At 27.7% G+C, this 27,976-nt stretch overlaps 1 protein-coding gene across 1 annotated transcript in view; it reads left to right on the plus strand.

Moving 5' to 3' along the window:
- Nucleotides 1-27,976, plus strand: part of LOC119671504 (mucin-5AC-like) — a 531,335-nt gene that overhangs the window by 161,327 nt on the left and 342,032 nt on the right. The window lies entirely within an intron of this gene.

Consider the following 27,976-nt stretch of genomic DNA (forward strand, 5'->3'; position numbering starts at 1 on the left):
AAAATTGTGCTAAAATCTTTAGAGATTAACGTGCAACTTTTGTCTGGCGACAGATAAAGTGCAGCAAGCAGTGCGGCTAAAAAATTTTTCCATTCTCCTACTAAAATAAATGTAATGTATTATAATTTGATGTGTTGATTTAAGATAAAACAGGTTAAGTACTATAAAAATATATTAAAAATATTACTCTGACAAGCAGATGTTTTTATGAGGATTATCATATCTTGGAAAAGTATAATATATATTATCTTTATAAGAGAAAGATAGATGATTCGAATTATTTTCGTGTCAGGAAAAAAAATTTTCTAAAATTCTTCTAATACCATTTACAAATAATGTGAAAAATATAAAATAATACAATAGAGAAATATACCCATATCACAAATGTGGCTTTAAACTTCTCATTCAGCTTTTTCCATTAAGTCGTAGGCATGCATTAATTTGTCTCTTATTTTTATTTTAATATCGTTCACAAATAATGTGAAAAATTTTTATGGAAGAGGCAATAAAACTGTTTAAAGTATATTCTATACTATTTTTTATAGACGCAATAGGGCTTAGAGACTTACTCTAAACTCAGAAGGGGACACAGTAATAATAAAATGTAAAAACAATAAAATAATCATAAATCATTATCATAAATGGACAACTCTCTCAATGGTGGAAAGAAATTTTATGAAACATTTTATATATTTATATATAGTGTATATACAGTGTACCCAAAAATATATCACAGATCATAGCTAAATACAATGTAGTAACTATAAATTAGTGACTATCATTACTTTCGTTAATATCATCATTAGAAGGCCTATGCTTCACGAGGAGAAGAGGCAACAGTATTATCATTACTTGAAACTCTAATGGAATCTTCTATGAATAGTTTAATTATATTTGATTATAATTGTACTGAAATCCAAAAACTAAAGATTGAATTTCATACATCAAAGAAAGTATTTTATATTATTAATATATAAATTTTAAAAGAATTTTAAGACATGTCACGCGACAGTCGATTTTTTATCATTAAAGTATGACAAAAAAAAATAAAACTATTTAATATGCAAATGTTATTTAAAAAAATATTATAAAGCAAATAAAAGTAAAAATATTTCATAATTCCGCACAATTTTTCTACTTTTCGCAATTTCACTTAAGGCAAAAAATGTTTAAAGCTTTTACTAAATTCCAGACTTTTGACTTAAAAATAAAATGACAAGATATCAAAGTAGAAAAAAAAATGTTAATTTAATAAAATAAAAATTTAATGATAAGATAATTTAATTTCATAAATTTTCATTGTAGAAAAGAACTTTTTAATTTTATTGGACAGAGTGAAGCGAAGTACGATATCTTGACAGGCGCCGTAATACAAAATCCGAAAAATCCAAAAAATGATAAAATTGATAACAGCTAAGAACCTAAAGTCACCATCAGAATATATAGAAAAATAGCAAAAATTTTAACATGAATCAAGAATAAATATTTTATATGAAAAATTTGCTAATATGTTATAGATAAAATTTTTTTATTTTTAATTAAAAATAAAAAGTACAAACCACTTACGAATTCAATATGATTGTGCCTGTAAGAGATTAGCTGTGTGAAAAGTCACAATTCCTATCTAAATCTTGCCTTCATCATGACGTTGTGCTTGACAAACTCAAGTGCCCAATTTGTCAATATAAATCAAGATAAAAGTTAGTTTTGTTTCATGAAAAGTTTTTCACTTTTATTATTTACCTAAGCACTTTACTTATATTAAATTAATTAAATATAATCACAAAAAAAAAAAAACTTTATGTGGGAATTTTTATTTACATACTATATGACTGTTAAGTGAATGACTTTGTACAGAAATTACTGACTGCAAGTTTGTATATTTGTTTATATTGTATATAAGTATTTGTAATTAATATTGAAATATACTTAAGTGCTATGAGGTGACGATACCATTTAAGTGATTTTACAGTAACATGAAAAATTAATTATTGTTGATTTATTTTATTTCTCATGTGCAACTTTGCTGCTGCTCTGATAACATGCTTTGTCTGCGCTTACCAGCATTTACTAGTAGTAACTTCGTCATGTATCAAAGTACAGTACGGTGTGGCATAAATATTTTGCTGCGGAGTAATTCAGATAAACATCAATTACAAGTGCGTGTAATTTGGTCGCTTTGTTGTCGTATCTGTGCTTTTATGAACACTGTTGCAGCTCAAGGGAAATTGCAATGGGCGAGCAAAACTAACAATCACAACAACAGCACTTACAACAAAAACTACTTAAATGACTTAATGCAATTACAACAATTGCTGTTAGATTCAGATAAACATCGGAAATGTTGGTGGCAATTTTCTATAATTTAATTTTTTTTCCTTTTATTTAAAACCCAACATTTCCACATTTCCACATTTCCAAGTAAGCAATTTGAAAAAGATTACTTTAAACGCCTTATGTAAATAATTTAATTGAGTTTTTTTTATTGCATTTACAATATATTATATTAGTAAATAGAAAAACCGGAAGACGTAGATTACCATAATCAGATTATTTAACTGGTAACAATTAAAACTGGCCTTTTATAACATATATTTAAAATAATTATAAAAAATAAAACTTTTTTTTTTCAAATGTTAGCAAAAGTTTTGCACAAAAATAAAAGAAAATCTCGCAAAAGGTCATGAAATTTGTCAAGTGTTTTTTGATATTTTAAATATTTTTTAAGATACAAAGGCCGTGTGCGAGTTCGAGTAAATTGAGGTAAAGTATGTTTGTTTCCTAGGATTTGTTTCCATTTATTGCACTTATTTATTATTTTTGGTTAAAAGTTTTAAGTTTTAATGTTTATTTATTTACTTATTAAATATCTTATTAAATTTTATTAATTCACCTAATTGTTATCTAATTTACTCTATTCGAAATTCTGGTAAATACTAACATTCGCTGCTATACCGACATAATTTACTATTTCCCTCATTTTATTTCAAATCAATTTACTCGAACACGCACATGGTCTAAAAATATTTTGCATTCCTAAAATGGCCATTATTAAATATATTTTTTTTATATTAAAATAAATTTATTTTTATTATTTTAATTAAATTTTTATCATAATGTATGTGATCAATAGAAATTATTGACGATGTTATCTATTTTGTGACCATCGAAGTTATTATTTAAAAATTTAAGAATTAAAATAAATTATTTATAACATTCATTCTTGAGAATTATCAAGTTGGTAAATTTATTATTTATTAATTCAGAGTTTTCTTATCAATGGTTCGGCACTTTTAAAGCTACTGGCTAGACTAGAAAAGTGTGTGGGCAAAAATCATTTTGATTTCATAAAAAATGAAATATCTATTTTAATTAAAGATTAGAGATTAAATTTTGCGTGGCGGTAATGAACTTCAACTGAAAGGTAATAAAATAAATGTTCTATAGAATATAAATTATTAAGAATATATACTCGACACATTAAACATATTGCCCTTTTTATCACAACAATGCACTGTTTTCTTGGCTCAGAATAGGAGTATCTCAATTGAAATTTTTTTGGTTGATAATTGGAATATCTATATCTAAAATTTTTACAGTCAGCTTATACACTCTGAAACTACTCTTTGGAATCACAAGGAGGCCACAACTTTTTAGGTTCTAAGTGAGCGTCTCTATATAAAAAAATTTAAATATTTGCTTATACAAGTAATAAATTAATAAAGCGAATCACTAAGGAGGAATTTTAATACCGCAATATTAGTCTGTCTAAAAAGTTCATTGCTCGTTATTTAGACTCGCACGTGATTCTATTTTTAAGTGTTCCATACAATGTATAGATTCCTTTTCCAACTGTAGGCTTTCAGTTAATTTTTTTTTAAATTTATACCACAAAGTTTGATTTTCCTAAATCAAAGCACACTTGTAGGCGCACTGAAGTGTGTCTGGTGCTAGGGAAATTATAAATAAATCTACGTTGTATAAGCCATTAGGAAACTATTTATATATTGAGTTTATAAATAAATTTTATTTTGTAACTTTTATTCGGGAATAATTTTGGAAGCAAATATTTTTCTATATAAATAAAAGCAAAGGAAGTACGAGGTGGTTTTGTTTAACTTTGTTAGGAAAAAAGTTTGCTTTTAATTTCTTGGTTTATTTATTTAAGCCATGGTAATTAATAAACAATTCCCAATTTTAGGCTTGACTATGACAAATTCCACGATATTAAAATAAAGGAAAATCAAGGAATGGAATGGAATATAAATAAGTTTCCAAACTAATTTGTAGGAAGATTCAAAGTTTTGATTTACGTGATTCGTGCTTAATTTTAAGGACAATAAATCATTCAAACTTTGAATTAAACTAACATAGGAAAGGCATAAGGAACTGAAAAATTTAATTGTTAAGGATAATAACTAAAAATTATTAAATAGTAATAAAACAAAATGAGACAGAGATATGACCAGTTTGAGTAAATTAAATTTTGTGATATTGTTTAGATATCAGTAAGGACTATTTTGTGAGTACAACTTCTAAATTTCTAAGCAATGAACATATAATGGTTAGGTTAGGTTACAGCGGCTGCCCGAAGATGCATTTAAACCATGAGGTCCATTGTGATATCCTTAAGAATTTGACACCTGTCGGTATAACCATTTAGTACTTGGAACGAAGCCATTGACACGAGCTAGGGAAATAAAATTTAACTCTCTTAATGATTTGAAAAAGTGCGACCCTAAGTAGAAGAGTCTTCTTCATCATACTCAGTGTCTATAGTGGAAGGAGATTCTGATGTTGAGCCTCACGGCAAGTCGTCCCAATGGGCAGTACCCCATAGTAGTCATTTTAGTTATTTTTAAAGTTCTTTTTATTCTTTTTGGGATAAATACCTATGCATCAACTAGTCACTATTATGTTATATTGCTCATCATAAAAACAAACACGTTTCTGATTTAATTAAATAAAATAAAACAAATAATAAAAACAATAAATCATCTCATCATGTGTACTTCAAATTTTATATATTCACACATCAGATCCTTGCTTATGGTCTTGTAAGTAATTGATGCAAAATAAATCCTTCAAGTAACAACTAAATCTAAACAAACAAGTGTCTGTATTGTGAATGAATCTTGACTTCCATTGAAAAAAATGTCAAATGAAAATACATGATAGAAAAGATTCATAGTTCAATGTTGAAAGGATTTCTCAGTGCAATGTCAATGCCATTGTTTTTACTAAGTTTCAAAATCGAACAAATAAAACAATGCACCATTCTAGCTATAAATGATTTAAGGACAAATTAAGTACTTAATGGAAAAAAATTGTAGAAGGTACTTAGTTCGATAGAAGGTAGCACAGTGCAGACTTGACATAAAAGTACATTTAACTTGTCTGCCATAAATATTGTTGATCCGCAAACAACAAAGAGACAAGGTTTCGACAGGACACATTCTGCTTGTGATGAAAGACATTCATGAAGATTTTGTTGTAAATGTGCATAAACTTAATAATGTATTGCATATGCTTAAGACATATGTAAATGCATAATTCAGTTGCGTCTTTGCACCCTCGCCATTTAATTTGTGCACACTTCAAAGGACGGCAGGATTAAATATTAAACAAGAAAGGTCAAAGTAAACATAAATGCAGACGTACTTCCTGTTTTATTGCTTTAAACATTTCCGTAGCAAAAACGATTTTCCGTTTTTATTTCCGTTTTCAATTTTTTACTGCTTTTTCAGCTTTTTTTTGCTTTTTTTTGCTTTTTTGCATATATGTATGCTATGTCCTTTATGTCTTCTTACAGGCTTTAAGCTTATTTGCTATTAATTTTATATACTTTTATTTATTGACATTTTTCAACAATTTTACTCGTAGTTTAATGTTTTCATTTCGATATTTTAACTTTAATGAAGTCCTTTTCCAAATTAAAGTAAATTTAATATTAATTACAGTTAATTTATTTTATCAGTTATCACACTTAAAAAAAGTAAATTATTACTTTAATATTAATTTAACTTAATTTATATTAATTTTATGAATTGACTTTGATACGTCCATTTTTAATTATTCAATTTAATTATTTTTTTTTTTTTAATTATTACACAGTACTACTTTCACTCACCTATGGTATTGTATGAAGAAAAAAAGGCATACTAAAGGCTGTAAAAAGGCAAAAACTAGACTATATAACTTTTATTTATAGCAGGACTTTAAGCTGGAACTTTTTCCATTTCGATTTTCGTTCCAGCTTAAAACACAAAAAAAAATTTTTGATTCGGTTCCAGTTTTCATTTCGACAAAAATATCGGTTTTTTTTTGGTTTGATTCCAGTGCGAAGCCTTGAGTTTTTTCCATTCCGGTTTTCGTTCCGGTTCAAAACAAAAAAAAATATTTCGGTTTTCATCGGTTTTCGGTTCGGTTCCAGTACGAAGTCTTGACTTATAGGTATCCTGAAACGCATCTTTTTAACAATCGAAAAAATGCTTTATAATAAAAAAGATGAAAATGATTAAACCTTTCATAAATCTTTTTTAAAACCCTTTATACAAAGTTTCTGTAACAGTCTTTTCAATCATACAAGTTTTTTTTAAGTTTTTTTTTATTATACTATTTAAAACATTAGTTGTGTAGTAGAGTGCAGTAGAGATTTGTTTTACATATCTTATTCTTTTTTTTTAAATATTACATAGACAAGACTAATGGAATATATAATTTATTCTCAAAAAAATGTTATATGTAATGGTTTTGTAACACAACAGGCTTAAATATTTTCTACTTAAGTGAAGGGATACGTAATCAAAGTCATTAAGTCTACAGTACTTTAGTGAGAAGTTGGGAAAAACAAATCTTATACAAAAAGCGTATACCATATAGAATTTTCCCGCTTCCAAGAATTAATTGTAATTAATATTAAATTACTGTACAGTTGTTGCAATTAATTAAATGTTTTTTCTTGATTTGAAAATTAATTCACGAATAATTAGCAATTTGAATTGTGTTTCTAACAGGAAAAATAAAAGCAACAATAATAATTGCGGTTCATATTTTTTTGCATATGTATGAACTTATATTGTATATATTTTTTTTCAGTTTTTTTTTCTTGTTGAATAGTTAAGCGAAATACTTATTTATTTTGCTGTTTAAATACTTGTACAATGCACAAGTTCAGCTGGAAGTAGTTTCTTCGGCCGTCGTAGACTACTGAATCTACCTTGAAAATGCATAAAACTGAAGAGCTGCAATTTAGTGGCTGCTATGAAAAAAATTTTATTATTTATTTTTTTTTATTATTTTATACTCACATTGTTATTGTTTATAAAAGCTTAAGCTAAGACCTTTGAACATAGCACAAGCAACTTAAGATACTTGTAAAGTTCTTTTAATATCCAATGTTTAATATTTAAAATTTCAGATAATGCAAGTAAATTTTAAATATAATAGTATTTGCTTATAGATTATAACTATAAGTTTTTTTAGTAAATTTAGTTAATATTTTAATATTATTGTGGAAGTATGATACATATTTTTATAAATTGAATTTTTGTGGGTGTTTTGCATAAATACTATAAATCTACATAAATAAACTGTGTCACATTGTTAAAGTGATGACGGCCTTGTTAAAGTGAGTACAAGAAATTCTTATCAGTCATAGTACATACAGATAAATTTATTTGAACATTTACTTGAAAGTATCTGTATATATATATGTATATCTGTATGTGTATAACAATACAAGTTTATTATTTATCAACTGAAAATCATTGTTAATAATTCTGTTAAACAAGAAGTTGACATCGAATGAGAAACAAATCGTAGATAAATTAATTAATTTATTTAACCATTAGTGCAAGTTATTTTTTGTTTGTATTTTTATTATTGTTATTTTATGTGGGTATAAAAATGTTTAACAACTTTTGGAACAACAAACATGAATAGAAGAAAAGACATACTTTTCGTTTTTTGTTAATTTGTTGTAGAATTTTGCACTGATAAGTAATAAGAGAACACAAAAAGCAAACAAAAAAAATGTGTAATAATAATAATCAACTACAAAAAAATTAGAATAAAAATGTTTATACAAGAATTTTAGCACAATTTTTACTTAGTCACGCACAAACACATTCATACATATTCATGCATGAATAATGTTTTTAAATGAGCTCAATGCATTCAAATCATTTTTATATTTCTGACTGTTAATATTTCCAACTTCTGTAATTGTTATTCATGTTATAAATTATATAAACATATAAACAACGGTAAAATATGTTTAAGTGTGTTTGATTTGTGTTAGCCTATTTGAATGCTAATATGAGTATTTTCGTAAGTTAACATTTGTATAAATACGATTGTGTGCTTGTATTTATTGTCAGCAAATCAAAAATCCATTCAAATCATGCAAACATGCATACACACATACACTCATACACTTATATGCCGCACGTATTTGTTTGTGCTTATTTAAGCTCTAACCACTAAATGATGCCATGCAATGTAAAGGAATATGCGTGTGTTTAATGTTTAAGTGTAAATAGCGAAATAGTTCATAGTGTCTATTATACACACATATATAATTCCAATATTAAAACTAAGTTGTGTTTATGTACAATGCAAAAGCTCATGTGATTGTTTTTGTTTTTGTAAATTAGTAGTTTAATTCCTGCGTTTATGAAAATATTTGCATTGCATTTATATTGGTTTTATTGTTGACAAACGAATTTTAGCTAATTTTATAGTTCACTTGTTTAGCTTTTTTAACTGAGTGAAGTTATTACAAGCAAATTTGTGGTATTTAATGTAAGCTCAGAATTAACTTCACCATTGAGCGGGTACTATATAAAATTTGAGTTGAAATGCTAGGAAATGAGCTGATACGTATGAGTGATATTAGAATCCGTTTAAGAAATATATAATATATAATACAGTACATACTGAACTTATTTGTGGTGAGAAAATCATAAAGGCATACTCCTCTAAGAATTAAGTAGAAATGCTTATTCAATCTAATATATATTTTAGTCAGCTAGTTCTTTCTTTTTCCCCCTCTTCGCACATTTGTTGTTGTTGTAGTAACCCGCTGCGACCTGCTTGTTAAGTCTCTTTAGTAGGTGTTGATCGTCGATGGCGACGAGTGGCTCCGGGACGTAGACCCGGTCGTTCTTGGAACCTCTTCTTACAGTCGGGCATAATTTAAAATAAATAAAAATGAAAATAAAATGATATAATTCAATTCGTTGAACTTCTGTTTCCAAATAAAACTGTAGTTTATAAGCTCGTTCTAATTTAAAAAGCACGTCAAAGGCTTTGGTTAGTGTCACTAATAAAATAAAAAGTGTTTTTTGTCACTAGAACTGTGCTCAAGTTTGTGCAGCCTTGGCTACTTGTGGAAAAACACGAATAGTCATTGCTTTTAATTGGACAGGCACGAGTTCTAAGCCTGGCATCTGCACTTCACACAAATTATGTACATACTGTAAACTAGTTAAGGAATTCGAATATTTCATAAGACGACTGATGATGACTAATTGACAACACTCGAAACAGCGTTGTATGGTCAGCCAAATTTCAATAAATTAAATAAATTGTTGTTCTTGTCTTTTTTTTACTATTCGAATTCGTCTAACTTTTAAATAGTTTATTGATATAATTTGTTTATTGCTAATATGATTTTTTTAACTGAAATAAATAATTAAAAAATTTGTCTAATAATGCTAATAATTATATCTCTTTTTTGCTTTAAAGGAATTTAAACTTTTGACTGACTAATTTGTAATCCAAATCGTAACTATTTTAAACAAAAACTTATTTAACAAACAATGTAGTAAACCATCCTGTGTATTTGCTTATACTTTACAAAATTTTATAATCACAATTAAATGTTTGAGATTAATGTTGTATGACATTGTAAGTAGTAGCAATTTTATTTAGCATGTCATAAGCGTACAGGATATAAAAGTTTTAGTATTAGTGCTTCAGTAAATTTCAGCAAATTTGATGTCAAAAGTATTACGATTCATTAAAAAAGATATTTTTAATTGCACAATTAACTTTATATTCATTTCGGGTCTTTCATTTGAAAATTTTATAACTTTTACATATTAATACCAGATTATTATTATAAATAAACAATTATGAATTACTTGGTTTATTTGTAAATTCGTTGTCAAATAATTATGTTGCAATATTAAAAAAATATTTTATTGCTTGGTACAATTATTATTTTTTAATACTATAATAAAGCACATTAGTGAAAATCAACAACATATTTAGTCGTTGTATAAAATATTTGTTAAACTTAATAACTTAAATTATTTTTGATAAGAATTTTAATATTCCATTGAGCAAAGTAAATATGTATACTTCCAAGTTATTTACACACGTAGGAGTGCATGACTGTTTTGTGATTAATTTTGACAATGTCAAAAACTTGAGCCAATTTAAAAAAAGATAAAACAAAATATTTAAAATTAAAAATTTAAAGCTATTGAAATAAATATATTAAAATATGGATTTAAATTTAATACTAACTCAATATTTATTTAAGTATTTAAATTTTTCTTAATTTAAATTTTTTTAAAATTTATTTAAAACTGTCTGGATTAAGCACAAAATCAAAAGCAAACAAGATAAATTATTTTTTATTTTAATTTTTAAATATTGTATTTACTTTATTTTATTTTAATTATTTTTTGATTGCAATCGAAATTTTTCTGTTTTGCTCTAGTGATTTTAGAAGAATTTCAGCATTAAATGAAATTGTTTACTAATGTAATTAGCCAAATATAACATGTATAAGATTTGTGGTACATTTTCATTTGCAGACAGCACAGAGAAGCCATCATCAGCTTCTTTTGAATTTCTGAAACATTTTTTCCTGAATAAGAGCTACTCATAGTAGTCGTTTGTGCAATAAACGCAATCAATAAATGCTGCCATACTTGAGTACGCATTTTACGGAGGAGCTATAAGAAGCACACTCGGATATCGACAACATGTACAAGTATCCTTCCCATAAGAATATTTGCAAATTTAGTATTCATAACTATTCAAAATGCTGCAGGAAGCCACAAATTGAGTTACTGATTACGTGCACAAGCCACAAAATTATTTCGATACAGTAACTAAATTTGTTGCTGATGATACACAAAATTGCTCAATGGTGTGCATATGCCTTCATTGAGCACGACGGATAATTGAATTGGTTGCTTCTTGTTCAAAAGTGAAATATTTTTCATTCGATTCATGTTTTTTATTCGATTTACTCGACAATCAGAAAAACAAGCAAACACAGGAACTGAGTCAAAATTTCAATAAAAATATTTGATTTTCCAATTGCAAATATGAAATGCAAACAAATAATTCGTATTTTGATAGCAACAGTTTATTTTGAAATTAATTGATCATTTATTCAATAAATTAGTTTATATATCAATTTTAGATAAGTCACTTTATTTCAGTGTGAATAGAATATTAAATAATTAGACATCATTACAGTTATCATACTCAAAAAAAGATTTATTACAAAAGAAAAAGCAAAGAAAATAATAAAAACTACTTCTAAAATCATTAATGGCTTTTAGGATATTCAACATACATAAATAGTTCCAAGTAATATTACTGGAAACCTCAAATCACAAGTAACCAAGAACTGAAGCGTATAACAAATCCAACGAATATGAGTAGGTGCAAATACGGCTGAATGAACCATACTATATAAAACATATGACGTTTTTTTGGTATGGGTTACTCAAAATATTTGGAATTGTAATCGATTGCAGATATTTTGTAGAAATATGATTCAAAAGGATATTGACAAATCTTTGAATTGGTTAAGATCAAAGTCATATAGCAGATTAGTTAGAAACTAAAGCTCTTGACAGAAGTAAAGAATAAGTAATAAATCAATAAATATGCAGGAATGGAATCTATCAGACTTCTTTAACAGTCTAACAGACTTTTTTTGACAGTCTATCAGACTATTCATAGATGAAGACGGGAGACTTATTAAATATCTAAATTCGACGGGATGAATTTAGTCTCTACTCTTTTATACTAGGGGTTCTTGGAAGAAATGTGGTAGCATAACGGTGAAAAATCGCTAATTGAGGTACATGGAAGTTGTCTAATGCCCTGCCACTGCAACTAACCAATCAATCAACCATGCAGAAATGTAACCGATCGTACATATTTGAGGAAAATACAATTCAGAAAGAAACTGACAAATCCTTTAATGAGTTAAGACCAATGACATGGTAGTTGAAATAATTATATAGAGTATATAAAACCCATGAGATCTTGATAGAAGTAGAGAATAAATAAGAACTATTTATGTGCATCACTACTAGCAGTTTCAAATACTTTTCAGCAAATGAAAATGCTTGAAGAAATCTTTACAAAATCAGTAGGTATTAACTTCCATTACTATTATCTTGTTGTAACCAGTAGAATGTGTTGCTAATTATGTATACTAAAAGATTTTAGATCTTTATTAGTTAGATGAAAAAAATACTAATTTTATTTTCGGTTAAACGTTACACTTCAATAAAAAAAGTGTGAACTTTATGTTTCGATTTTTATTAAATTTTTGGAAATTTGTATTTAAGTTTCTTATATCTTGCATTGTTAATAATTTTGATGGATAATCAACAAAAAAAAATTTAATGAAATCACAGCAGATAAAATGTATTTACTATTCGTAAGTATAAAAAATTTAAAATAATTTAAACTAAACTTTGGCTTTGAAGAAAAGTTTTTCTCTATATCAAACATCATAACTTTTTCACCATCAAAATTTCAATTATAGTTTTAAATTGAATTCGTCACCTTACTAATCTCATCAAATTTCACTCCAACAAAGAGCTGCTACCTCAGCATCCTTCTTGGAATGATTATGGTTAGCAGAAGTGTATTAGTTATCCAAGTTTTGATTGATTTAAACTGAAATATTTATATTCAATTTTATTTTTGACATTTATGAATTGTTTTCATTGCTTTATATGCTTAACTTCGCTCCATGATATTTTTTTTGTTTTTTTTTGTTCATTAGCTTATTTATTGAATTTTTCAAAATAGAAATAGACAATAATTTTGCGAATCTTTAAAAACTAACATATATGCTATTAAGCTAGGATATTCATATTTATCAGTGATTTTCTTGAAAGGTGGTGATTTAGTGCAGTTGCAGAAGATAAGTGTCGAACATGAGAATTTCGATGCGACTCGAATGGTTCTCTCTCGGAAGCTTCATGATATGTCAAAAGTTAATATTATATATAATATACTCATATCTAAGCAATGGTAGTTTGTTGATGAAATGTGTCAGTCTTCCATATCAATTGGGATCCTCTATCTTTTCATCAATATGTCATATGACAGGGTTTAATGGTTTGAATCCTTGGAAATAGGTTTGGTTGTTATTGTTACATTGATTACCGGTTTTTTTATTGTCATATCTCTCACGCATGGAAATACAAAGTTATTGAAAATAAGTTAGTTGGTATATTTATAGCTTATTTTATTATTATGTTGAAGCTAGTTGAATGAGTGCACTTGAACACTTGTACTCTCTATTAACTATGACGTTTCTTCATAACCCCGCTCTACACCTTGACTGGATTATTGTTTATCACTTCATCAGACTAAGCAGTAATTGACCACTGATTTGCATACGTCCCCGAGGAGCCTGTAACCATACTTATTTTATATTGAATTTTATTTATAATAAAAATTTCAGTATATTATATTTCTTTAATTAAAATTTATATATCTTCCGCAACTAGAAGTCATGCTTTCAATCCGATGTAAACCCTTATCTCAAGAAATTTTTGCATAAATACTCTTTATTTTAAATACGACATAAATGTAACTACAAAATGGCAGAAAGAATAATATTAGACAGCTTATAAAACTTTAGTATCTAATCGTTTTAGTTAAATCTGTTTGCCTTTTATAGAAGCCATGACTTTTGTGCAGTTACGGTAAAATACGCAATAACCTTGTTGGCTTAGAACGCATCAAGGATCCTGCAAAGAAAACTACAGACAAAATTATAAAATTGCGGAAACGCTCATGAATTCATTGCCATTTCAAAGTGGTTTGATTTGCATAGATGAAATCTTTTCCAATTTAACAAATGTAAATCGTCTAAACCATAAAATCAAATTAAGTAAAATATTATAGATAAAATGGTTTAAATAACCAATATTTTCTGGCAATGTAAAATAATTTTGTCTCAGGAATTTTTAACAAAGTTAATAGATACGAGTATAGTAAAATTAGAAGAAATATAGTAAATCAATGGGTGTTGTAGGTAAATATTGAAACTTTATCTGTACTTTAGGCAGATAAATAAAACTATAATTTTTAAACTTTATTTGGGCCACACACTGGCCTCAATTTTTTGCTCGACCTCTTAAGTCAATTGAAAGTACATATTTGAAGAGAAAACATTGGCATGTGACATATAACATATAGAGGTCCTCTGAAGTAGAATGCAAAACTTGTAAAAAATTGCCATTTTTAGAGTTCCAGTTTGAAGTATTTGTGTTGGGAACAAGTGTTCCTGTGGACCATTTTATTTGCCATTTTGTTGGGAAATGCAGTTTTCGGCACTCGCTCGTCTGTTGAAAAAATTTTATACTTCACATTTCGCAATTTTTTTATATTTTTCTCACTTATGTGTAAACATAGTAGCAATTTTTTGTTCACATTTGAAGAAGCTTCGTACGTGTACATTTTTCCATTGCATCCGTGCAACGCGTTTTCAATTGATGTTTTACTTTTAAGTCGGATTCTATCAAAAAAAATTTTTTTTTTAAATTTTTTATTTGCAAATAAAAAAAGTTTAATACTAAAAGTTCAAACACGTGCGGTTTGCGTTGAATAATTTTATTGATACCATAAAGACTTGCAATAAAAATAAAACATTTTACGTTATAAAAACGGGAAATTATTTTGAAAATTTTATTATTTAAAAATTTTTTGATTTTATATAAGAAACATCTCTAAAAAGTAAGAATTTGCTACAAAAAACCAACAAACCTGTATGTCAAGATAACCGTTTCTCAAGGTTCTTAAGTAACCGTTTCTCAAGGACCCAGACAAAATGTTAGAAGTTGATGTCAAAAGTCTTACAAAGCAACAATTCTTTAAAGACACCAACAAAACTTGCCAAGATAAGAAGAAAAACTATTAAGCTCTCATCTTAAATTAAAGGCTACAGTTCTTGTGTAACTGTTTCTTAAGGATCCAGACGAAATGTTCGAAGTTAATGTCAAAAGTCTTACAAAATTCTTAAAAAAAATTCAATTATTGAAAATGATGTAGGAAGATTTTGAATAAAGAATAAATGTATGTATTATGACAATCTACTAGAATGGATCTATAGTCAGTTTATGTGGGTTCTGTAACAGACTTGCCCTCATACTTAACCTAACATGACCTAATAAAACAAAACTTATTTAAATTCATATGTTATATCATTTAATACAAAAACAAATAAAAATCCAACTCCATTTAGCCATTTATTAAAATGATTCTTGTTTTAAGTGTCTTTTTCTATTATAATAAAAATTCTACTATTGGCATTGTTAAATGCTTTGGCGTTTTAATACATAACATAAATTTTTTTATAGTATTGGCATAAAACATGTCACATGCCTCTGCAGATAATAAATTAAAATTTCAAATAGACAGGGATGGTATGAAGAAATAACGAGACAAAGGACACACAACATGACCTATATATTAGTAGAGATTTTTTATTTGTATATCCTAGTTTTCCAGTTACAAGTAATGCTCTTAAAGAAAATTATACACGTATGTAAATTGGAAGGATCGAAACTGAAAACACTTGAAATATGAAGGATTGAAAACAGAACAGGCATTTTTAATTTTTGAAACACCCTACACTTATAAATAATCTTTTAATTTTAGAAGAGCTTAATTGGCTTAAAATAAAAACGTAATTAATTTTACAATTAAACAGTTTTTATTAATAAAATAAAACAGAACTCATTTTCATACCCGAAGCTTTTTGTGGAACATTTTCTTCTAAAACTACAACATTATTGAGAAGCATGGAGTATAAACTGTTTGAAAAGGATAACACCGATTTCAAAAGCATAGATTGATTGGTTTATAAAAATTTATCTCTATCTAAGGGAATATCTTAATACAATATGTGTCCTGTTTACTTTTATTCTATTCTGTCTTAATATTTGCAGATTATTAAATATTTTTCTTGAAATAATAAATCGTAGGAAACAAGAGAATGACATCAATATTTAGAAAACCTTAAAGAATTTATATTGTTGTTAATCTCAAGTAGAAGTATTGTGGTTTATTTAAAACTATTACAGGTTTCCAGAATCAATAAGCATCCTTTCCAAGGATGGCTCTTCTGTCCTTCGCTAACAATAGAAATTGTTGCATTAAAATTTTTACAGAGTTGAGTAATCGTTACAGCTACATATAGACTTCCCTTCTCAGTAAGAGAAAGAAGTGAGTATTCAAAGATTATTTGGGAAAAGATCTTAACGATGTCAGTACCGTAAGGCAGATTATTAAATTTTATTCTTCTATTAATAAAATATAAGAAAGCAATGCATTAACTAAAAAATTTTGATTTTAAAAATATCTATCTTTAACATCAAGAAAACCTTAAAGAATTTATATTTATGTTAACCTCAAGTAGGCGTGTTGTGATATATTTTCTATCATGAGTTAATTAATTAAATAGAAATAATTACAAAGTTAACTGTATCAAAGTAAATAATCCTTGTGTAAAATATCTGAATGCCTTTTGGTATCACTCATACGCCACTGTAAGTCAAGAATAGCAAAAAATGGTGTATTTGGTTTATTTATAACTCCAATTTTCAACTTTGTAACTATTGCCCCTAATTTTAGCTTAAGGCCCTTGTGGCTTAAAATAGCAGTCACTAAATTACGACATGCCAAAAATAAACACATGAAATTTTATACAATATTTTATAGAGGGGAGAGGGAGGCAGAGAGAGAGAGAGAGAGTGAAAGTGCTGTTACACTGTAGGTCGATATTGACGAACAATACTTATTCAGATTTAACGCAGTACTGCAGACATTTTTACACATACACATACACACACACAAACAGACAGTGTTCAGCTCATTCATAATGCAGTGGCTTATTTAAAGGAAAATGGTGTCAGATTTGCATATTTGAATAAAATCGATTTTTAAAATAAATTTTATTTACGTATAATTTCAATACGTAAAACAGACGAATTCGAATTAAAATATAAAAAAATGTATATAACGACGCATTTTTACACCGTCAGGCCAGTTGAGTTTATTTCCCAAAAGAAGTTAAGTGCTTTAATTTTTTTTTTTCGTTGACCTGAATACATGAGAAATGAAGCTAAATCGTTAAAACAGCAACAGGCAGTTTTCACCCCACTTTTCTTGACCCAATTTTTGCTTGTTTACAAACACATTTGACTTACATTTTGTTGTTTTTTTTTATATTTTTATATTCACTTTCAGAATATTTTTTCTTTTTTCGCTTAAAGAAGCGGAACCCCTTCTTTAAGGGGCTTGTATTTGTGTTAGAGTGACGTTGGTAAATAAACAAAATGTCTGCTGTTGGCTGCTTGGAAAAAAGGGGTTGTCTATTAGGTTTGAGACCTGAAATTCAGAATTCCTTTACATTCTGTTTGTATTATTTATTTTAGTTACTTTATGCGCACTTTTATATGCTCTAAGACGTTAAGCTTAATTAATTGTTGCCTTGCACCAAGAAAATAAATAATTTTCTGGTTAATATGTTTCGCATCAAAATGAGGTTGTTTCATGTGTGAAATGGCAATGTTCTAGATATGATTTTTTCTTTTTAAAATAAGGGAATAAACGGTTGAAATTAGAATTAAAATGCTATTATTATTACTATTATTAAAATGCTATTATTGTTATTATAATAATACTTATTTGTATTCCTTTTAAAATAAAGTAAAAACATATGCTATCAACGATTTCAAAATTTTTAATATACATATTACGAAACATAAATATTTTTCAGTTTCACAAAATATTCGTTTTAGTTTAGATTATAATTAATGTATAGAACAAATGGCGTACGATAGTCTTGATTGAGTATGTTATTACAGTTGGGTCCATTGCACTCTATTCCTACTATTTCGTTGTCGTAGTGCACACGTAAGTGCCCCTTGACGTAAATAATGTGTATAACTTAGCGACAGGTATTATAAACAGCCAGTGTAAATCTCTAGATCACAGTCATTGAGTGAAAATAATGCTTAGATGGGATCAGAGAAAGCGTGTCGACATAATCGATTTATCTGAGACTTCGTAAAGTTGTAGCGTATGCATACCAAACAGATACGGTCCAACAGACATCGGATTTAGTAAAAGTGGCTTTCCAATTACATAAGTTTGGCATATGGCTACGTAAAACAGTTTGACTTGCATTGGAATAACATTTGCTGATTTTCAGCACTGTTAAGCAGACCAAATGCAGACCAAAGGGAACTGTGAACTGTGTAGAGCTTGATTAAATTGAAGCATTCTTAATCAATAAAACTTTAAGTAAAAATATAAAAAATAAAGAAAAAACGGAAACACGATTAAGCTATGTAGATATATGATTTCTGAGATATGAGAACTTGCATGTTCTCTTCGATTTTTTTTGCTTTGGTAATCTTTATATCGATAAATATTAAAAACGGACTTAGTGAGTCACGAATTTTTGATGAAGAATCACCAATCGAAACGAAATTTCCTGCAAAATATATAAATCTGATAATAGTGTCATCTAACCTTTTTTTAAGTAGCAGAGTCTTATGTTGAGTTTCTTCGGAGTTAGTGCAACTGGGCACCTTTACTCTTTGTCAACTGGGTGGTTTTTACAGAGTGTCCCCCTTCTCTTTGACTAATTTATGTAATCCTTGCAAGCTTTGCTGATTATTTAATGACTGATCTAGGATCTGTATACCGCCCCCATATGGCTAGTGACTGCTCTGAGATTAGATAGTGCTATGTAGGGCAGACTGACAGTTTTCGCGTATAGCTTACGATTATTTTGAACGGGTCTATACTGAGCAAAGTATGAGCAGTTAGTTATATTTTACCGTTTTAAAAACTTTTGATAATTTTTTTTTATTAATATAAAATAACTCTTAATCTGCATTTCCGCAAAAAAAATATTTTTATATTTACCCGCATAAAAACTAAAAATAGACTATTTGTCCATACATTTTGGTTATGTACTACAAAACTATAAAAAAATACAACTTTAATCGATAAAATAATAATTCTATAATCTACAAGCAATAACAATGCAATAAAAATTCCTTAAATATTTATAGAGCTTAGTTCACGTACAGGTACTGTGCCTTGCTAGCGTATCTGCTAGCTTCTTTATACAGTGAATTTTGCTATGGAATTTGTAAAATTCTACAAAAATTCCAATAAATTTTATCAAACAATTTAATTATATAAGAGTACGAATTGTAAACTAAAAGTCATAGGTACATTGACTAATAATAAAATTCTATAACAGAAACATAAAGTATCTCTAGATTAAATAAGTGGGCTGTAGGCGCTAGGCTCAGCACCTGTCCTTGACTATAAACGCAGTGCCATAATTCAAACAGTAGCAAATTGTTGTAAAAATACTTTATAATTATGGAAAAGAAAAAGAAATGAAACTGAAATTGATAACATAGCAATGAGTATCTTATAAATGAGTATCTCATAAATACATTTTTTCACGGCGTGAAATTTGAAGTTGCTAAACGCACCAAACGCGTGAACAGATAGAGAAAAATATTATTTTTGCCTATATTTATATTTTTCGTATGCGTATCTTTTATTTAAGCTAGTTTACGTATAAAGTATCTGCTTAATAAAATTCATATATGTAATTCGCTTATGCTTATAAGATATTTTGTTGTTGTAAGTGTTGTTGTTGTTGTTTTTGGTGTAAAGTTTCTGTTTATTTATTTTTTGTTGTCTTGAAATGATTTTGCTTTCTGAATTTTGGTCAATGAACTCTGAATTTAATTTTGCTATTCATTTGGGTGCTACTGACGAGAGAAGCTGTAAAAGTTGGTTTTATGGGCGCCACTAGTAATTGTGGGTGGGATAGAAGAGACTCAACCTAATATTATCAACGTTGCTGTAGGAAGATTGTACGTATTAACTTTTGAGTTTATTTTATCTATTATAGCTATATATACTTTAACTGATTTAATATTTTTAGGACTTTTTATTAAAAACATTAAATTTTTTAATTAAATAAATGTATTTTGTACTTAGTTCTATTTACATGTTTTGAGACTATTGAAAGTACAAAAAGGTATAATTTAGAAACTTCTTCAGACAAAACTTGAAAACGATTTAAATTAATATTAATATATGAATTTATAATTAACATGATTATTGTAATTGAATTGGATTTTAAATGGATTCCTAACCTATACACAGGTTTTATATTAGGGAATAGACTTAAGCCTATTTAAAAAGTATTTATTATTATTTGTAGACTTATCAGATGTACTGAATCCAATTTCCATCTAATAATAATTGATTTTACTTCAGTCATACATTTGACAACTGAATATTTGCGCTAAGCTCAACGTAATTGAACTTGAACTTACATTCGAAATGTCACACAAAAATTTCTGAATTTTGCTGTTGTGAATGGTATTAGAGGCAGATAAGTACGAAGAAGCAGTTCAAAATAGGCTCTCCATCAAAGTCAAGTTCAGTTACGAATATTTCTGAAAAGTTTATCCTTGGGCACATGCATTCACACATATATTTTCGAAAACAAGTTACTCATAAATACAATTTAGTTAAATAAATTCTTTCGCATCCTATATGTGCTTGTCACATAAGTTCGAAAAGTAAATATATTAAGCAAATAGCATCGCAACAGAAAAAAATATATTACATCAAAGTTTCGACTTAAATATTGCACTAAATATTCATTTCATATTTGGATATAAAACTTTTTATGCCTAGAAGTTATTTATACAATTTTTATAATAAATTGACTTACCTCCGTCATTTTGATTAATTTTGTTGATCTTTCAAATTATTATTTAATAATTTTGTTGTAAAAAATCTGGTCCCACACGGTAGATATTTTTCAAGAAATTTCTCACCGAATTCCAGTTTGAGACTCAAAGTGATCTTCTCCTAAACTGTTATCGTGAAGCTAAACGGTTTTTTAAGATATCCTTTTCTTTACAAGAAATTTTGTATTATTCTTTTTATATAAATTATTTGTGTTCTTATATTTTAAGTAACTTAAAATTTTTAAAACGTTGTAAAAAGGTTCGCTTGGTTAGCAAAATACTTTGTGAATTTTGCTGAGTTTTTGATGATAGCAGCATTTTCTGTTTTGAGATCAATGCAAAGTATCGCCTACAGCAGCAGCTTAGATGCAGTTGCTGTTAAAATCTGTAAAAGAAACAAATGAATTTTAATACTTAATAAATCAGAAGTATAAACAATAAAATGATTTCTAAACAAAACACGTAAACTATGAGGTAATGAGGTAACTAAAATAAATCAGGTTCCCCAACATTTAAATCTAACGAAGAAAAAGCACACTAAGATTCGAATCTTTTACGATAACACAGGATTTAATTCTAATTTCAAATTAAGCCATAGGCCAGCAAGAACCTCACTCAATCATACTCTTCAAGAACATCAATCTTCAAACTCCTTTTTTAAAACTGCTGACTGAATACATAAAATCAAAATAAAATTATTTTAAATAATATAGGTTATCTCAGAACACTGATGATATGTAGGTAGAGTAGGCTAACTTTATCGAAGCTTATGTTGAGCCCGTTCACAAACGCTCAAAAAAGAAACACTCGAATGTTAGCTCTACTCTTAAGTATATGGGAGTAAGGGAGATACAAAATAAAAATAGCTGGCCATTTCCCCTAAGTTTTATAAAATGCGGAATCAAAAAGCGTGTCTATTTAATTGAGAAAAATTCGATTTCTCTTAATTTCACTTTGTTATCAAGTAAGACAAGGTTCTTGAGCACCTTAACATATTACAGGATCTGACACTATTGGTATCGTAATCCATTTCATTATTTTAATATGAGTATGACTTTAAACAGAGTATGACTTTGAACTGCATAATGAGCTTAATAGCTAGAAATGTGATGAAGTTCGAATCCATGTTGTGAAATAATGTGTGCTATGAAGTTCGAACCTATGTTGAAATAACGAATGTGAGCAGGGATAAAACAGAGTATGACTTTAAACTACATAATGAGCAAAATAGCTAGAAATATGATGAAGTTCGAACCCATGTTGGAATAATCAGTGGTATTAAGTTCGAACCTACTGGTATATTAAAATAATGCATGGGAGCAGAGTCCGTTCAGATAAGTATTATTTTTTTTTCTTCCTCTACCTCACAATTTAAATATTTATTATTGAAAAATGAGCTTCTATTCAATCGGCATAAGGAAGACAATAATACCTGTACTTTGTACTCTATTAATAGAGTAATTGTTAAATATTTGGTAAAAAATATTATTTTGCTAATCACTTAAATAAAATATGACTTCAATTTATGTACTTTATTTATAATTGTATTTTCTTTTTGCCATTAAACTGAGGTAGGTAATTCCTTCTTGTGAAAACTATGAGTATTATAAATTAATTTTAATAAATATTTGCTAATCATAATAATAATTGTCATGTGAGTAGCACACGACATTTCCAGACACTAAAACACAATAAAATTGTTTATTTATATAATAAAGATATATATTGTATATACTGCATATATTGAAGTGAAAACAAAGTTAAGTTCAGCTTATCACTTAACAAATTAATTGTGCAAATAATAAACAAATCAATTTGCGAAAACGTGCAGATACCGAAACGATCGAACGTATGAGTGACAATCTTCGGTATTAACACTTTTCTGGCTGGTGAAAAAATTTGCGACACAAAATCGCAAATGATAATTATTAATTATTTTAATTATATAAAATTGATCTATTTATAAATGTGGTATATTTTAAACTAGTCAAGGTAGTTCTATATTATAAAATTATAACATTTTGCATGAGCATTGAACGTGATTTTTTCGAAAAGAATAGATACAAAGCGTAGTCTAATAAATCTGTACTATACTTGTATATATATAGTATATTAGTAGATGTGTTAAAAAAGAAACTGTATAATAAAAGAATTATTTTATTGTTTATTATCTACTATACTTTTTGTAAGGAGTAAAAATAAAAAAATAAGAAACCTTGTTAATTTTTCAAAGATAATGATAATGATCATTAATATGATATAAGTTTACAAAAACAACTGGAATTTGTTTTAAATATTTTAATACAGAATTTAAAGAATTTTAAAAGAGTAGACGGAGTTAAATTTTTCGACAATTGAAGAATTGTTATATACTCAAATTTCCTTGTACACTCGTCGAATTTCGCATTTTTAAAAAAACGTTGACATATGTCATTTAAAAATTGAGTTCTGTGAATGAAATTGTAGAAGTCGGTTTTGCTGAATCGAATTTTTGTTTTTATAAATTTTTTAAATTAAAAAACTTTTTACAATTAAAGTACAGTTATTACCGAAATGATGCGAATAATTTTTTCTAAAGATTTTGCATTAAGAATTTTATTCGCTTTGGAAAATATACATTACGTTGACAAAATATTTTATCTTCCTACAATTAATAAATTCCCCTTCAGAGGGCATTCATACATCGTACTCTACTCTACTGACCCTGTTTTGTACATTAGGGATTCTGAGGTCAATGCGCAACAAGTTGATATCAACCACTTCAACAAGATACCATATCCATCTTCTTGTGATTATATTATATTTATCATTTATTTATTATGTTTATAACTTTAATAATATTATTTTATTGTCAGCTTTAAGTGTACCATAAATAGCATTAGCTATATCTCATTGAAAGTATTGATATTCTTATTAACATCATCTCAAATCAACTAATACTATACGAATTTTAAAGTAAACACATTTCTAAGTCAGGGACATAAACAAGGAGAATATATGGGGTGATCCCCTAAATGCTTGAAGTAATATTTTATAACCAAAAATGGGTGCATCGGGTAATGCAAACAGTTGAGAACTTGAACAAAAAAATTTTGCGTGATTACTATAACGCTGCATCGAATTGGTAAAAATAAAATACATTGGAAGTAGAAATAAATGGAAGTTAAAATAGTTAATTTGCAATTAAAATTAACATGAATTAACCATATTCTTTATTACGGGATTATTGACCGGTCACTAATAATCACCTTACAAAGTTAGGAATTCAATTCAACTCAGATTGCAGATTCAGTAGAGAAGAGGGAGAAACTGCATACCATGTGCTTGGGGACTGCCCGGCACTGATGCACAAGCGGAAGAAATACCTAGAAGAGTATTTTATGGATCATCAGGATTCAAGACTAGAAAAGATAGGCCCTATACTGTCTTTAATTAATGAAATCGGGCACAATAAGATATTTTAGGTCGCAGTCCACGATCCCTTCTTTTAATAATAATAATAATAACTTACAGTTTTAATGAAATGTATAATTTTGTAAATATTATAGAATTTGAATACAATTTTTATTAATATTAAATATTAAAGTATTATAGCTTCATATGTTATTAAAATAATTTCTACCAAATTAATTTTGCCATTTTTCGCTTAAATTTATTCTGTAAAGTTAATTTACTTAGCACTTTTTCGGTTTCAACATAAAATTCCTTTTAATTAAATAAAAACTTCCTGCCCAGCATGTTACTTCCATTACTTTAATTTTACATGAGATACTCACTCGTTCGTGGCATCCATTAATATGGATGCGTGCTTCCGTTTCTTATTCGCACCCAAACCAATCATAAAATAGGAAATGCAATTAGTTGCGTATATGCGTTTGGATGTGCGTGTTTGCGTTTTGGTTTGCATGCTGCATTATTGATGCAGTTGTTCTGATTTAATAAATTTTATTGTTTTTGTGAAAGCCAAAAAAAGAAGATACTCGTACACAATTTTCATTTTCATCAAATGAAAGGGCATAAAACTCGCAACAAACTCGTGACCGACCATTAAATTGACACTTGAAATAAATAAATAAAGGCGAAGACTGACTGAAATTACACTTCAGTCCGCGAATCCGTGAATTAAAGTACGTGAAAATATATATTATTTTTGTATTTATCTGATGATGTGATAGCGAAATGTATTCACATGACAATAAATTTAGTATTTACTTAACATTTTACCCGTAATAGACTTGTATTTGTTAGTTGGTTGTTATGTGTTCTAGCTATTATATATTGGGGTTGTTTACTAAAGGTAGCGATTAGTCGAGAAAATAGTTGTTTGGAAAACATTTGTGACATAAAATAAAATAAATACTAGCAGCAAATAAAAATACAATAACTGTTACATGTATAATATGGTTATTTACGTATATAATTTCAAAAAAAAATGTCTAATAAAGTTTTCAATAACATCATCAAGACATTTTTATGAGCTGTAAAACTAAACACACTATAGTATATTTTAATTTTACCATATGCGTCTTATTGAAGGTTATAAAAGGAGGACTGCAATATCTTCGAGATGAAGTTTAGACATAAAAAAATATGCATAAAATCTTCTTGGCTAAATAGAAAATAGCGCAGGATCACGTATAACAAAGAAGTTAATAAAAGAGGTATTTCAAAGTGACTGCAGAGGTATTTCAGAATGCAAAAAGGATATAAGGACGATCGTTCATCTTTTGAATTTTTATAAGAATTGGAGTTAACAATTGAATGGAAGGTTTAAGTTAAGAATTAATTCTCTCCAATTAACTCAAAAGCCTTTTTTATTAAACATAGCAAATATAGCAATCATTGGAACGCATGCAAGTATAATAGCTGTTTTCTATATTGAATTGTATTGGGGATTAGTTGAAGAGTGGCGCGCTCATATGATAAAGCTTGAATAAGCATGGACAGTGTCATAACAGATGTTCCAGTGTCTCATTCTCAAAATGGCAAACATAATATCAACGTCAAACGTCAAATCTTAAATATATGATGGCTCAACCGCATAACAAACACCAAGCTATGGGCCGTTACGAATCAATCACCTGCTGCTGTTAAGATAAGAAGACACAAATGGCAGTGGAGAGGCCACAATCTCCGTAGACCCAATGAAAATATTGCACGCCAAGCTAAACCTCGGAGGAGGACAATTGAAAAAGAGCTAAGAGAAGTCAATTATTCCTGGAATGATATCTGCCGCGAATCAAATAACAGAATCTGATATAAAAGGTAGAGGCCCTATGCTCCACTGGGAGATGAGAATAAGAGAGAGACAAACTAACGTTCTTAATTTTTTGATGTGTAGACGATGCTGCTCTTGATTTAACTAGTGATAAGATTAAACCAATCCCTGTCTGTTGACACAGAAAGTGATTCAAAGAGTTACACAAAGAAAGATAAATAGAAAAAATAAAAAAGAATGCTTTAAGATATTTAAAATTTTTTCAAGTTTTAAAAAGAAATCCTTTAATCAATCATAAAAGCTTGTTTTTGTACTACTTCTTATTTTTTTCTGTTATATTTTTAGTAGAAATTGCCCTAAAAAACATTCATTTATATTTTATGCCTTGCTCAGATGTTGGCAGTTACATTTATTTGAGGAAACCCAGAGTGAAATATTTTGTTGGCGAAAGGATTTGTGTAAAGTTATCTGTGTTGGGAGGAAAAAAATTTATTTGGCAGAGAAAGGTTCAAAGACTTTCATTGCAATGTTTGCTTCTCAATAAAACTTTTATATTGTTACTTTTTATATTTCAATGAGTACATGAAATCGCATAAACTGTAGATTTCACCAATCTTAAAATAGATTTCTAGGTAATTGTGTAAAGCGTAATTTCCACAATATGTTGCAGAATTCGAAAACTGTTTATTTTTCTTCTTTTAGTTAAATAGTGCCTTTCGAAGATGTTTATTATTGTTTGCTAAAAATTTTTTATTTTAATTTTAGAATTTATTTCAGACATACTTTAAAAAATTGATTCGAGAAGAGAAGATAATGGAATATTTATGTGAAGACTATTTGAGTGATGAAAGGATTAAGTTTTATTAAATTACTATGAAAATGAACAATTAAATTAAATAAAATTTTTAATAAGAACTAAAATGCCTGAAGTTATGAAATTTATTATTCTAGTTAATAGGAATCGTTTTGTTAATTAGAATTTTTTTGTTATATTTAAAAAAATATAATTTCACTAGAAAATTTTTAGTTCTCATGATAGTGTAGTACAAAATTCTCAAATAATGCTTATTAAAAATCTTATTGTTAATTATAAATATCGTAAAATTAATATAGTACATATGTATATGTGAGAAAACAGTTTTAAAAATGCGATTTTGAAGACTTTATTAAATTATAATAAAGTTAATTAGGTACTTTCTTTGTTAAAGACGAAAAGATACTGACAGTCCACTATGAATATCTACGAACTAAGGAACTTGCAATTAAGAGCTTTAAAAGTTCAACATTTAGAGGATCTTTAATATTAAACTTCTAAAAATTATATTCTTTATCACGCGTACAGATTTGTTCTAAGATTTAAAATTCGGGAATGTGGTAATGAAACTTCGCCTATACACTACTACAATAGGAGTAAAAGCTTTACCGCCATTAAAAACAACATTACCATTCCATACCAATTACTTACTGAGCAAGTGGACAAGGTAATCTTTCTATATAAGAGATGGATCGTATATGAAATAAAAAATACAGTCAAACTTCCATAACTTGAAGTACCATTTTGAAAAGAGAATGCCCGACTTATGAAGACTTCGAGTTAGAAAATTTTTTATTTATTTCGTTTTTTTGAAAGAAACTAGAATTTCATTTTAAGATATTTACATGTATTAGATTT

The sequence above is a fragment of the Teleopsis dalmanni genome, chromosome 1 (assembly GCF_002237135.1).
Source record: "Teleopsis dalmanni isolate 2A chromosome 1, ASM223713v2, whole genome shotgun sequence".
Classification (NCBI taxonomy): Eukaryota; Metazoa; Arthropoda; class Insecta; order Diptera; family Diopsidae; genus Teleopsis; species Teleopsis dalmanni.